Source organism: Herpailurus yagouaroundi, unplaced genomic scaffold (assembly GCF_014898765.1).
Source record: "Herpailurus yagouaroundi ecotype Mexico unplaced genomic scaffold, PumYag 140, whole genome shotgun sequence".
In the NCBI taxonomy this organism is placed as follows: domain Eukaryota; kingdom Metazoa; phylum Chordata; class Mammalia; order Carnivora; family Felidae; genus Herpailurus; species Herpailurus yagouaroundi.
The window spans coordinates 41,823,289-41,838,257 of record NW_024412395.1 but is presented as its reverse complement, the minus strand read 5'-3'; the positions used below and the strand labels follow the sequence as shown (position 1 = coordinate 41,838,257).

At 40.4% G+C, this 14,969-nt stretch overlaps 1 pseudogene; it reads left to right on the top strand.

Annotated features, from left to right (window-relative positions):
* The first annotated feature begins 13,694 nt into the window (after positions 1-13,694).
* On the top strand, positions 13,695-14,126 carry LOC121030247 (40S ribosomal protein S23-like; annotated as a pseudogene).
* The last annotated feature ends 843 nt before the right edge of the window (positions 14,127-14,969 follow it).

Genomic DNA, 14,969 nt, shown 5'->3' with positions numbered 1-14,969 from the left:
TACTCCTGAAATCATTATTGCACTATATGCTAACTTGGATCTAAATTTAAGATACATACATACATACATACATACATACATACATACATACATAAAAAGAAGATATGGTACACACACACACACACACAGAATGTAATATCACTCGGCCATACAAAAAGAATGAAATCTTGCCATTGCAACAACATGGATGGAGCTAGAGAGTATACTGCAAAGTGAAATAAGTCATTCAGAGAAATACAAATACCACATGATTTCACTCAAATGCAGAATTTAAGAAACAAAACAAAGGAACAAAGGAAAAAAGAGACAAATAAGCCAGACTCTTACCTATAGAGCAGGATGATGTTTACCAGAAGGGAGGTCGGTGGGAGGATGGGTCAAATAGGTGAAGGGGATTAAGAGCACACTTAATCATGATGAACACTGAGTCATAGATAGAATTGAGTCACTATATCATGTACCTGAAACTAATAATACTGAATGTTAATTATACTGGAATTAATATTAAAAAGAAAAAACAAGAATAAACATGTCTGGATAAATGTAGTGTTTACCAAGGCCATAGGCACAAATAGTCCTCAAGCAAAAATTCATCTGCTCAGACAAGAAATCATTTTACTCCTGTTTTATTCCAGATGACAACTAAAAGTGCAAAGGAAAACCAGTGTCTCACATGTTGGCCAACAGGGGGTGATCCGAATGAAGTAGTGCCTCCTGGCCACAGAGAAGGATCAGAGAGCTAGTGACATTGGTACTCACAGTAGAAATTCCCTAGAGTTGATACTACAACTTATACTTCCCAAAGGAAGTTTAGAGAGAAATACTGAGAAAGAAGGCCTACTCATTTATGTATTGCCTTAGAAGATAATCTGTTATTGAACTGCATATTAATAAGTAAATGTAATGTTACACTTCAGTAATAAACTGCATTTGTTAAGAAGTATACTTCCATGGATGGCAGCCATCATAATTATCCTATTGTTGTTATCATTACTCATAATCCATTGGAAGCATTCTCATCTAACTCGGTTGAGATTTAGTCAGGGAATCAAAAATATCAGTTAAAGCAAGGAATCACAGAAACTGATAGATGCACACTTAGCATAAACATTTTATTTTCTACTAGAATACATAAATACACATTTTCCACAGATCTTTTGGTGTAGAGACAGTATCATTCATTTCAATATGGCTTCCTGTTGGTCTCATGCATAAAGCATACCCATAGGATTTTGTCCACAATCTCTAGTTTCAGTGTCTTTAGTGCAGTGAAAATTTAAAGATAGCTATAGGCAAATCTGAGTGCAAAGCTTTAAATTTTTGTAACTTTCCACAATATTTATAATTGTCTTATTCAACAACAGAATTAGCTATTCACCTATTTTGAGTCTCCTCAAAGCTTTAGCTGAGTTTTCATTAGAGAATTTTCTTTTTACACTCATATTTTATACTTTTAAACTTAATTAAACTATAAAATTACAATACCTAGCACCAATTGGCACAAACAGATTTGGGAACAAGCACAACTAATTCATGTTAAGCCAATGAAGGAACTGGTGGGAACATCAACCTTGCCCCCACCCGCCTTAAACAGCACATTTCACAGATGACTTGGCTGATCCAGCATGGCGGCAAAGTAAGTTGCTTCTTCAGTGGTTAGTGACTGAGGTTTACAGTAGGCATAGGAAGACTTTCTCTCAGAACTTAACTCTGGAATCTACACAAAATGGATCTGAGCATAAATAAGCAAGTCATCTTAAAAGAGAAAATATCTTCCCAGGTTATCTGTCTAGATTGTAACTTGATTAAACATGTATGAGGAAAGAAGGCAAGAAGGTGCTGAGGAAAGTGGTAGGGAGGGGAGTCCGTCCCCTGTGGAACCAAGCTCACAGACAGATCTTCAGCAGTTTTGGGGAGAAAGGGACTTGGGTATTAGACAACGTGTATTTCCACTTCTAATGGCAAGGCTCCTGGGGTATGGCCCAAGAATTTTAGGGTTACAAAGGCATCCCTGGGTGAGATGAATATATTATTAGACCATCTTACCTTGTGCTATATGCATAACTTACTTTATTCCATTTCCATGCCCAAAATCTCTAGTTAGGATTTGGGTCCTCAGTGTAGGTTTGCCTACTAAGGAGAGAATGTCTGATCTCCCAGACTTTGAGTATGTTAGGCCCTAGGAGAGGGGTTGCCTATGATAAAAGAAATGGCTTGTAACTATGAATAAATTCCCATGCACTTGAGAGAAGGTGCTAATTGTGCAAGTACTCATCTTAAATTTCTAATTGTAAATTAACACACTGGCATCGTGATAGCTACTTCAGTCTCCTGTATGATTTTGTAGGATCAATGATGGCTCCAGATTGTCACTGTTGGAGGTGTTCAGGTGTGGAAAGGGAATCTTGACCCAAAGGACTTATCCTGGTGCAATGATGGAAGGAACATGTGCACAGTGCTTACTTAGATGGCAGAACAACCCTAAATTGGTATTATGATTTCTACCTTGGTTTTTGTGGGTGTTTAGTTAGGGGGAACCAAGGCATGACATCCTCTGGTCCCAAACAAGAGTGAGTTTCTCTTAAAATCAAGAACCAGATCCTGGAACACAGTTGTGATCTTCAAGGTCCAACCAGTCGCCACTTAGCCTCCATTTTCTGTGATGACAACTAGGCCTCTTCCACCAGCTCTCATTCCATTTATCTCTTGGTAGTATTTGAAGGACCACAGACCAAATTCATGCACCTTGTTTACCCTGGTTTCCAAATGATGAAAATAGGTTTAGAAACATTCTTCTATTTGACCACTGAATGATACATGGCTAATTTGTGGCAAAGTTGGATTCAGAACCTGATCTCATGATTACTGGTTCTGAGCTCTTGTCAGTAGTTTGTGCTACCTGCTGTTTGATTAACTACAGAGTGCTACAAGAAAGGTGGAGGCTTAAAGGAACTGGGGGCATGGTAGACCAAGGAAAACTAAAGAGGCCATGCTATTGGGCCGTAAAATCAGAGATGGGCAAATAGGCTTCTCAGCTAACTCAGACAACTGGGAAGGTGACACATAGTTGCAATTCTGCTTTGGAATCCAAACAGGTCTGTGGAGCAGGGAAGGAGCCCCAAGGAGAGCTCTCACAGTGGGGAGCTGAAGGAAAGAAGTGTAAAAGAGGGAGAGTTAGGAACCCCAGAGGAGCGCTACAGATTACCTGACAAACAATTAAAAGCAAAGTTACCTATTTGCTTTTTCTGATGAATCTGACAAATGGCAAGACTTCCTCCTGCAGTCCTGGATAGTAGCAGGAATTGGGTTGTTTCTGTCTTGTTCCATGTTCCTAAAGACTAATGCATTCTGGTTAAAAGCTAGTAAGCTGCAATCCAAACTGATTAAAGATATCAGACAAGCAGCTCTGAAAGTCACATAGCCCCAGGAAACAAGAGAATTTTGGGAAATGCCTTTTTATTAGTAATGACTGGAAAGCAGAAGAATGGGAACTGGAAGACCACTGAGTGTAGATTCTAATAGGTCACAACCATATCAGATACAAATGCAGTCTCTTAGCATCAGTCTTGTTCCAGTCTTGTATGTGTGCTGGATATTCCCCCAAATCCACACCCCACCTGTCTTCACCCTGCTCTATGCCTCAGCCTAGATCACTCAGACTTCCTTGTCCTGTAGCTTCTATGGGGTCCAGTTCAGTGGGACACTCCAAAAGGAAACTCAAAGGTAAGAAAAAAGAAAGGTTTGCATTTTAATCTCCTTGGCTCCCTCTTGTCTTGATGTAACGTAACAGTGGCCACATTCCTCCACTGAGGCCATAGCCCTCATTGCACTCTGCCCTGACCACCCCCCCCCCCGCCCCCCACACACACCTGTAGTGTTTTCCAGACCCAGGAATAGCAAAACTACTTGCTTCTCCAGGCCTCGGTAGTAGCAGCTCCCTGCTGCATGGAGTCCCTGGGTGCTTCCTTTAACCTTACCACACCTTTATAAATAGCCCCTTTGCTAAATTCTCTTCAATTCCACATCTCATGAGCCACCCATTTCCTGGAGGGCCCTGATACAGCAAACTTGCAAACATGGGCCATGCTTTTGATATTGTAGTGGCTCACACTTTAGCAGTCTTTATTCTCCACCTTTCAGTTTCATTTTTGTGTGAAGCTTTTCCAAGACAACAACATAAAATTCCAATTAAACACATGTTCAGCCCTACTAGACTCTAAAAGCAAGCATGGTAAATCACTCCCAAGTAAGCCATTCTTGGGTTAAAATAGGAGTGGACACTGTCAAGGGAAAAAGGGTTATTAGAAGCCCAAACTGTTAAATTATACTTTCATGACTGAACACAACTGTAATCCATATTATTATTTTAAATTACACTATAAAAAGCATTCATTTATCGCCTTTCCAAAACATAGTGATAATATATTACCAAATTATCAAGGGTCCTTTATTAAAGCTCTTGAATTTGATTTATAATGCATGAGGTAGCTTATCCTTGAGAAAGATCTACTAAAAGGTATACGTAGTCTTAAAGCTAGTGAAATAAAATCTCCCTCTAATCAGCCACCAGAAAGCTTCCGCTTCAATGCTTTGTTGATACTGGTGTCAGCAGGACATTAAAAGCTTGAAGCTTTTTATGTTTGATCAAACACCAACATTATGCTGAAGCAGAAATATTAATTCACAGAGTGAAGCTTCCAAACCTCTACAATTCTCCTTCATCCTTTCAGACCTTCCTCCCACCAAAAAAAAAAAAAAAAAAAAAAAAAAAAGTCACATCAAATCAGAGGGTTTGGGAACAAAAAAGAGACGGACATTTTGTGAATGTTAGGTATACACAAAACCACTCTAGAACCCAAGGGAGAAACAAGCACTAAAATATACTTTTTGAAAATGCCAATCATATCTAAGAAAGAGGAAAGTAACTGGTCCCGGGAAATAAGATGGTGACATGGTTATTATTCTCATCCCATAATGAGAACTGGAGTACCAGAAGGGGTCAGGCATTTGCCCCAAACTTTCAGCTAGTGTTTGGGGCATGTGGGATCACTGTCAATCAGATCGTAACACTACAGTCCCTTCCTGAATAAAATCTCTCTCAACAAATAAATAGGAAGCCTCAGAGGTTAAAGGAAAAAATTATTTTTTTCCTCACAACTTTAATTTTTTTTTTCATCACTGTGATTCTGAGTCTTCCAAAGAAAGTTTTTATTATGCTGCCACATTCACAAAAAAACACTCAAGGGAACAAATTGAATTTTAAGTGTGTCTTAGAAGCCTGCAGCAAAGTGTCAACAATAAAAACAACGTTCTCAGGAGATTATTTACACAGAAGAGCCCAAGAAGTATTTACACTGACATCTATGCAGTTGCTATAAATACTAATCTCAATAACTTCCAATGGTTCTCTCCCTCTCTTAAATACACATACATCCCAAAATGTAGAATTACTGTTCTTGCCATAGTATTTAGACACTGTACAACCTGTCATATGCTTACCATTACTGTAATACTACTAAGGCATGCACATCCTAACAGATTAATGGATTTTTTTTGACAGATTGATTAGGAAAATAAGATTTGGCACCGTTATTTCTAACAGGCATACAGGTAAGCTGGTGGTGAAATTAATTGCTGACATGGAGGTACACATATGCACTGGGGAAAAGGAAGGAGGTACAAAAGGACACTTTTGTTTGTTTGAAAATAAAATTTAAGGGAGTTGAAAAAACAGAAGTTGTGTACCTCTTATTGCACAAGTCCTTATTGCCATAAATCTATTGGACGAGGCTAGGCATCACAGGAGTACTATACATCAGACCCGATGAGAAATGGAATTCACCATGACATTATAACCAAACGTCATTCTTAATGAAATATTGGATCTAACTGAATTGTCAATATTAGGGTCCTGGGGCAGATTTTTCCTCTGATCAAAAAAGGATTACAGCCCCAAAACCATACCTGGTAATTTGTTTTGCCATGCCCCTCCCCAAGTCAAAGAAAATGGTTTTCTAAACAGATGGTTTTCCTAGTCAGTAGATGCAAGGCTTGAAATTCAATGCCCAAAACAACCATCAATGAGTAGCATCTCTTAGCCTAAAGATTTTGGCCCAAAGTTCATTTTTATGAAGTTTTAGAGACTGGTTTTGTTGATAGTAGACAAATATTTTGGCCACCTCTCATCTCTGAACACCTTTCCTGACAAGCTCACTCCTAGCCTCCCTTGCAGCTCAGGAGCAGGCCTGTGATGTAGGCTCCACCAATGAGGTGCACATGAGTGAGACTTCAATTCAGACACAAACACCATTGCCATAGGCTGAATAATGACCTCCAAAGATGTCAGGTCCTAATTCCTGGAACCTGTGAATGTTACTGTGCATAGTAAAGAACTTGTAGATGTAATTCAATTAAAGGTATTGAGATGGGGAGATTAACCTGCATTATCTGGGGGGCCCTGCATGAGTCACCTGTATCCTTTAAGAGGAGGATGGAGGAAATTTGATATACACAAAGAGGAAAAGACAATGTGAAGACAGAGCAGAGGGGGATTCAAAGATGCTGACCTTGAAGACTAGAATTTTGCAGCCACAAGCCAAAAAATGCTGGTAACCATCGCAACCTGTAAGGGACAGGAATGGATTCTCCCGTAGAGCTCTGGGGTAAGCACTGCCAACACCTTTCCTGATTTCTACCAGTGATATTAATTTCAGACTTCTGGCCTCCAGAGTTGTGACAGAACAAATTTCTTCTCTTTTAAACCACTCAGTTTGCGTTAATTTGTTACACAACAGGAACTAACACCAACATGAAGGAACAGGCCCTACATGGAACACATTGTGGTGAGACTGGGCAGCCACAGAGAGCTTCCAGAAGCAGTAGCGTCTGAAGTTCCAGGACTACCTTCACGTACAGGGTAAACTGCAGAATCGATGCCCAAAGAAGTGTGGATGAGGAGTCCTTTGGTACTACTTATGCACTGCCTTGGCTATGTAGTCTCTGACCCTCTCAACAAGTCTGTGAGCTGTTTAACATGCTTTCATAAATTCCTTTTCTGCTTGAACTAGAGTAGATTAGGTTGTTGGCACTTAAGAACCATAGATATAACAATAATTAAATGAGATTATCTTAAACATGCTGGGTTATCCTTACCTACAACAGATCACATATGAAGCACTCTCTTCTTTCCATGTATCTATCCATGTAAAATCCAGTTAAGCTAAGAAGTGAGGGGAACCACTGAGTAGAAAAGAAAAGAAGATGATACAAGGAGCACATTTAATGCAGTAAGAATAAATTGGTTGAGTTACTGTACTCAACCAAAATAATGAGGAGCTAAACCCAATCCTTGTCTTTGAGGAGGCAAAAGATGTAGTTTAAAGATTATGGAATATTGTAAGTGAAATAACAAATATACAGTTCCTGCCTTGGTATCTTGCCCTATGGTTTAGTTCAAAAACATGCTTCTCTCTAGGGCCCTGCTACCCCAAGGGTGGTCCAGTACCCTCCAGCATCAAGGAGGAACTTGTTAGAAATATCAAATCCCAGGAGCTCCTGGGTGGTTTAGTCAGTTAAGTGTCTGACTCTTGGTTTCAACTCAGGTCATCACCTCACGGTTCATGAGTTTGAGCCCTCCACATCGGGCTCTATGCTGGTAGTGCAGGGACTGCTTGGGACATTCTCTCTCTCTCTCTCCCTCTCTCTGCTCCTCCCTTAGAATAAAAATAAACTTAAAAAAATACAGAAAGAAATATCAAATCCCAGACCTCAACCTTAAGCAGATTTAATGAATCAGAATCTGCATTCTACAAGATGCCCAGGTGACTTATATGCATATTAAAGGTTGAGAAGTACTTCAAATGGGGACTAGGAGGAGGACTTCCTAGAGGAGGTGGCATTTGATTTGGCACTTAAGGTAATGCTTAGGTTGAACTATGGAGAAAGACACTTCGTATAAAGAAAACACGAGGCCCCTCCCCCGTTCATGCTCTGTCTCTCTCTGTCCCAAAAATAAATAAAAAACGTTGAAAAAAAAATTAAAAAAAAAAAAAAAAAGAAAACACGAGGCTTCAACGACATGGAACATGATTGTGGTCATTAAATGTTAAAAAAGAATCCCCCATAAATGGGATAAATAAAGGGGAAGTAGGTTAGAATCAGATTGTAGGTGACTTGAGAGTCAAGTTCTAGGGTTTTCTCATTAGCCTGGAAGCACTGAAGGGACATGAAGGGGCAGGAGAGAGGATGATATAAGCAAAAATGTGTTTTAGGAAATTTAATCTGACCATGTGTCAAGTTGATTCAGAAGAACAACTAGAGGTACGAGCTCAGTAGGGAGCATGTGACAATTGTTCAGGTGACAAGAAGGTAATGACAGCATCAGGGAAAGGAAGAATATGAAATACTGGTCTTGAAAAAAAAAGAACTTGGTACTGTTAATTTGGAGATGTGAGGGATGGCATAGATAGAAAAATACAAAGTCTGGGTGTTCAGCAAGAAAGAGAGAAATTTAGAGGAGAAATGGATTTAGTAGCAACATAAAAGTTGGTGAGTCTGAGTTTTACTCTTGTTCACTTTGATGCATTAGAAGGACATGCGAGGGTGTGCATTTACAAATGTGAACTTAGATCAAAGCTCAGGAGAGAAGTTGAATCTGGAAAAAGATTTAGGAGAAATTGGCATAAAGGTGATTACTGACACACAGGCAATAGTTGAGCTTGCCAGCAGAAAGTATGGATGGTAAGAAAAGACAGACATGGAAAGAGCCAGGAGGAATACCTTCATTTAGGGGGTGGAAGGAGGAAGAAAAGAAAATGTACTCGCCACAGATCTGCAGAGCAAACCACAGAACCCAACGAACTCTGCCTCATCTAAGCAGAAAAGGAGTCTGTTGACAGGATATTGGGCTTGCTTTCAGAGAGCAGGAACAGGAGAACTAGCCTCAGAAAACAAAAAGGAACCAAAGGAGGCCAGCAGCTGCTAGCCAGGACAAGCTCACACAGGCCACAGCAGTAATCGATAAGAACACCAACGCAGTGCTGCCCGCAGGGCATGCCCAGCAGTGTTTAGCTGCACCGTTGCTCTGGGTAGGAGACTTTTAGTGCTACTTCCACCTGTAGAAATGATTTCTGACTGTTGCAGGCAGGAGCCTCTGATTGCCAAGGCATAGGCCATGAGCCAGCACGCTAGCAGCTGGGGGGGGGGTAGGGAGGAAGGGGAGAGTTAGGGCTTCCACCCCACCCCTGGGTTCTGCCTGCTTCCATACCCCTGCCCCAGCGATTTCTCCAAACAGACAGGGGTCAGGATGCTAAGCAGCCAAAAGCTGATGGATGTTCACTAGAGCAACCAGGAAGGAAAGGCAGCAAAGGAATCAGAAGTGCAGTCTCATACGACAAGAGAGAGCAGTTTTCACGTGATCACCAGTGGCAAACAACCAGGGATGCCAAAGAGGATGCGGGCAAACGGTTCCCGGAACAGGCTACTGTGGTCACCTTGAAGAGGAAACAAGCCAGACTTTAAGAAAAAAGAGGAGAGAGACAAGAGTGAAGTGACAACATGGAGGCTACATATAAACATATAAACTATTCTTGTGTGTGTGTGTGTGTGTGTGTGTGTGTGTGTGTGTGTGTGTAAAGATGGAAGGAAAGATAAACAAGAAAGGTAGTTGTAGAACAGGGGATATTTGAGCATATTTCAGACCACTATGAAGAAATCTGTAAAGAGGGTGATTGAAAATTCCAGAAAAAAATACAAGAGTCAAATAAGATGCTAGAGGATGTGGGAGGGGTTGGGATTGAAGACAAGCTGGTGGTGATGGAGGGAGGTGGTTAGAAGAGAGAATGGAAACAGGGACAAGCAAATCTTGGTGCAGTTCCTTTACTTCAAGTTAACATTTATGATGTGTCTATCGTTAAGTGTCATTCTGGGCATTGTGGCTACAGAATATTGGGAAGGCAAGCCATGACCTCAAGAAGCGGATAAGCTACCCACATTAAATGAGCCGTTATGTTCATTCAATGTTAAATATGCTGTAACTTTAATAGTTTTAACTGCAAATATCAATGAAAACAAGCTGGAATTTAATAGGGTCAAACAAGATACAAATTGCTAGAGGAATTCAGGGCAGGAAGCAGACACTTCCAGCTGGGAAGGTTTCAAGGAGGAAGTTGGCTCCTAAAGAATAAGTACACACAGCAGGAACGATGAGCATTTGGTGGGTCTGCCAGGCCAAAAAAAAAAAGGGGTCTACACCATAGCACACAAAAAACTGGATGTCAGAGTAGACATTTACCAATTATGAGGCTTCCCAGCTTCTGAATTTCTTATTTGAGGTTCCTTCACCTTACAGACAGAGCTGTCACTCTAAAGCTGGAAGTCCAGAGCCTCATTTTCCCTGCCACCTTTATATCTAGGGCAGAGGAGCATGGATTCATCAGTTAGGCAAACTTGCCTCTGAGCTCAGCAACGGCACTGCACTTGACTTTGTGGCATCATTTTTCTTGTTTCCTCTCCACTGTCTAGATTGATTCCCAGAGCCTGGTTCTCCAGCCTTCCTAGCAAGTCCATAAGCTATCTGAAGTCTTTTAAAGAAATTTGTTTTCTTTTAAAAGTAGCTATATTTTCTTGGGGCACCTGGGTGGCTCAGTCGGTTAAGCGTCCAACTTTGGCTCAGGTCATGATCTTGTGGTTTGTGGGTTCGAGCCCCTCATCGGGCTCTGTGTTGACAGCTCGGAGCCTGGAGCCTGCTTTGGATTCTGTCTCTGTCTCTCTCTGCCCCCCTGCCCTGCTCATGCTCTGTCACTCTCTCAAATATATATAAAACATTAAAAAAAAAGTACTATATTTTCTTTATGTTGCTTGCAACCAAGAATCCTAATAAACAGCTATGATAATCCTGACTAATATTGATATGATCATGAAAAAGCTCATAACCTAGATTAAATGAAGAATGGGGTGGGGTGACATATTAGCCTAGGTTATGTTAGGAAAACAGAAAGCTCTCTAGGCACAAGTAAAAGGGGATTTTATTTAAAAAAATACTGGATTATACAATCTCTTATGGTCCAGCAGAACAAAGGAGAGAAAAGACACTGCTAGAATTTATGAAATTTAGAAATGCATACATTGTAGAAACCACCACTGAGGATGTCAGTACTCAAGTAGATGGTTCACAGGAGGATGTATGCCTGGAAATCCTGGCAAGGCTGCCTAGATGTCTGCTATCTGCAGATGCTCATATGCTTGTCTGGAGCAGCAGCTGAAGAAAAATGGCTTCTCCTCTTCTATGTGCAAATCTCAACCCAGTGCCTCTCACAGGATTCTGAATTGAAACTCCACAGGGAGTCTGAGAAATGAAATTTTCAAATTTCCAGTACTGCCATGAAGGAGAGCATTTAGAAGGATGGTCATTGGGAGGATGGGAGCTAAGTGTCCCTGCTGTGAAGGTTCAAATGCCTAAGTGCAAGTCTTTTATCCCTTTGAGATTTGGAACTCTCCTACTCTCCTATATGCGTCAAGCCAGTAATCTCATTGAGACTCCCAGGACTCTGATCCCTCGATTTTCTTCAGTCTGTCAGGTCCCTCCACCTTTCTTGCAATCTTTGATTCACCTTGCCGCCTTGTCCACCTTGTCTTTGAATCCCTTGTCCGTCTTGTCCATCACTGTCTCTCTATACAGTATAAAATTCCAAAACTGTACCAGCTCCCATTCCCCACAGCTATTGCTTAAAGCTTAATAATAGTCCTATCAGGTCTGACCATTACCTGTTTTCTCTCCACCCTCCACATACTCTAAGCAATGGCCTTGTCTCCTACTTCACAGAGAAAATAAATAATGTGAACTTGGAATCTCCGTTGCCTATTCTTCCTCTTCCCCACATAAAGCCTCCATACTTATTTGCACCTTATTCCAATTCTTACCACTCTCCTCCCCCTGTAGCAGAGGCAACCTCCTGCTGCTGAACTTCCCCCCCCTGTGCTCTAGATCCTTAGGGGTTTTGTCATCCTTATTATCTCTCTTGCCTAAATGCCTCAAATTCTCTTTCCTGCCTCATTCCCCTCACCATATAAAAATGCTCAATTCTCACCCTACACTTGGCCATTTATTTACTTTTCTTTCTGCTTTTATCCATAGGCAAGATACCTGGCTTCCTGCGACAGTAGTTCTCTGCCCTCAGACTCCATCTCCACTAACTAGCCTCATGCCAGGAGACATTATTGCATGTTATTTAAGAGCTCAGCTTTTAAAATGCTCAACATGGTTCATATTTTCCTAGGGCCACTCAACTGTGTGACCTGGTACAAGTCACTTAGATTCTACAAGTCTCTGATTATTGTCTTAAATTAGAGGCAATCATAACTTCTTCTCGGGATTGTCTGAGAAGTTCTTCATTAGCACAGTGTCTGGTATATACTGAGTGTGCGTTTAATGTCACCTGTTGTCACTTACTCCCTGAACTTCTGTGATCTGGCTGCCCCTCTTCCACTGTTGACACTGCCTCAGCAAAGCCTCCAGCGACCAGGTTGTTAAGAGTGATGAACATTTTCTCATTGTTTTAAGATAATATTTTCTTTAATCTGTTCAAGGTGTCCCACTCTATTGACCCCTCCCTCTTAATTTAATCCCAATTTCCAAAGTGGGGCACACAGGATGATTCACTTAGGTGATAGAAGCAAACATCACAACTTTTATTGTTTATAAAATGCATCATATTTCCTTCTGCGCATCATATGCATAGAGAGACATTGCCAATTAAATATGACACAACTGTTTTGTTATTTTGAAGTTCAGTTAATATTTATTACAAGAACTCTTTTAGATTTAAACTTAAGCATTTATTTAAACTTACAAATAATGGCAATATGATTTGTTGTGACTGAATTCATGTATGTATAGACAGTCATGTCATTTCAGCTCCCTGATAGATATTAAAATGGGGTGGAAGAAATATGCATCTTATTTTATGTACATATATGTATATGTATGTGTGTGTGTGTGTCTGTGTGTGTGTGTGTGTGTGCAATGGAATATTATTCAGCCACAAAAAAGAATGAAATCTTGCCATTTGCAACAACATAGATGGAGCTAGAGAATATAATGCTAAGTGAAATAAGTCAATCAGAGAAAGACAAATACCTTATGATCTCATGCATATGTGGCATTTAAGAAACAAAACAAATGAGCAAAGGGAAAAAAAGAGAGAGAGACAGAGAGACAGAGAGAGAGAAATCAAGAAAAAGACTTCATTATTGAGAACAAACTAGTGGTTGCCAGAGGGGAGGTAGGTGGGGGGTGGATTAAATAGGTGATGGGTATTAGGAAGTGCACTTGTCATTTTGAGCACCAGAAGTGTTGATACACTATATGGTACACTTGAAACAAATATATGTTAACTGATTGGAATTAAAATAAAAACTTAAGAAGACAAAATAAAATGAAATGTCAATATTATGTTGATAATTGTGGAAACTAGATGATAGCTATGTGCAGGTTCATTATCCTATTCTTTCTATTTTTGAGTATGTTTAAATTTTTCCATAATAGGTTTTTAAAAGTCGAAACAAAAGGGCACCTGACTGGCTCAGTCGGTGGAGCTTGCAACTCTTGATTTCAGGGTTGTGAGTCTGAGCCCCACATTGGGTGCAGATTTCTTAAAAAAAGAATAACTTTCGCTCAGGCTCACGGTGCCAGCAGTATGGGCAAGTGTCGCGGTCTTCATACTGCCAGGAAGCTCCACAGCCACCGACAAGATCAGAAGTGGCATGATAAACACTGCAAGAAAGCCCATTTCAGCACAGCCCTGAAGGCCAGCCCTTTTGGAGGCGCTTCCCATGCAAAGGGAATTGTGCTGGAAATAACAGAGGTTGAAGCCAAACAGCCAAATTCTGCCACATCAGGAAGTGTGTCAGGGTCCAGCTGATCAAAAAGGGAAAAAATCACAGCCTTTGTACCCAGTGATGGCTGCTTGAATTTTACTGAGGAAAATCATGAGGTTCCAGTTGCTGGATTTGGTCACAAAGGTCATGCTATGAGTAACATTCCTGGAGCTTGCTTTAAGGTTGTCAAAGTAACCAGTGTCTCTCTTTGGGCCTTGTACTAAGGCAAGAGGGAAAAACAAAGAACGTAAGTTTGATGGTGACAAATATGACAAAAATAAGTTTTCATATGCCAAAAAACCATAATAATAAAATAAAATGCATTTTTTAAAAGGCAAAAAAAGAAAATATGCATCTTCTGCTAAGTAAAACTTTAAGAAATTAAGTTTTACTAATAGTTATTACATGAGTTAAAATATTACACGTAATAATCCATAAGTAAATATACATATATGGGAATCATTCAAAAAATTACTGATTGAATACACAATTTAAAAGGTTTGGGAACTGGGGCTCCTGGGTGGCTTAGTTGGTCAAGCATCTGACTCTTGATTTCAGTTCAGGTCATGGTCTCAGGGTTTGTGAGTTTGAATCCCGTATCAGACTCTGAGCTCACAGCATGGACCTGCTTGGGACTCTCTCTCTCTCTCTCTCTCTCTCTCTCTCTGCCCCTCCTACACTCCTTCTCTCTCTCTCTCTCTCTCTCTCTCTCTCTCTCTCTCTCTCTCTCTCAAAATAAATAAATAAACTTAAAAAAAAAAGGTTTGGAAACCACTGACTTAAACCATCTCCCTGTAAGTAATATTTTCTCATAGTTTCCCTCCTCTACTTTTTCTTCTTGACTGCCTTCACGCCTCCTCTCTCTCCTCTTGCCCTGTACTCCTCCTTCCATGTTAGTATTCCCTACAGTTGTTCATTGTTAAGCCATTCCTCTAATTTTATCTACTCCCTGTACACTGAAGACTCTCAAACCTCTGGTTCCAACATAGATCCGTCCTGAGTTCCAGACTTAAAGGATTAGTAAATTTCTCCAAGTCCATACCATGGATCTCAAATCCATCAAATCTAAAAAGATATTTGTCTACTCCTTAAAT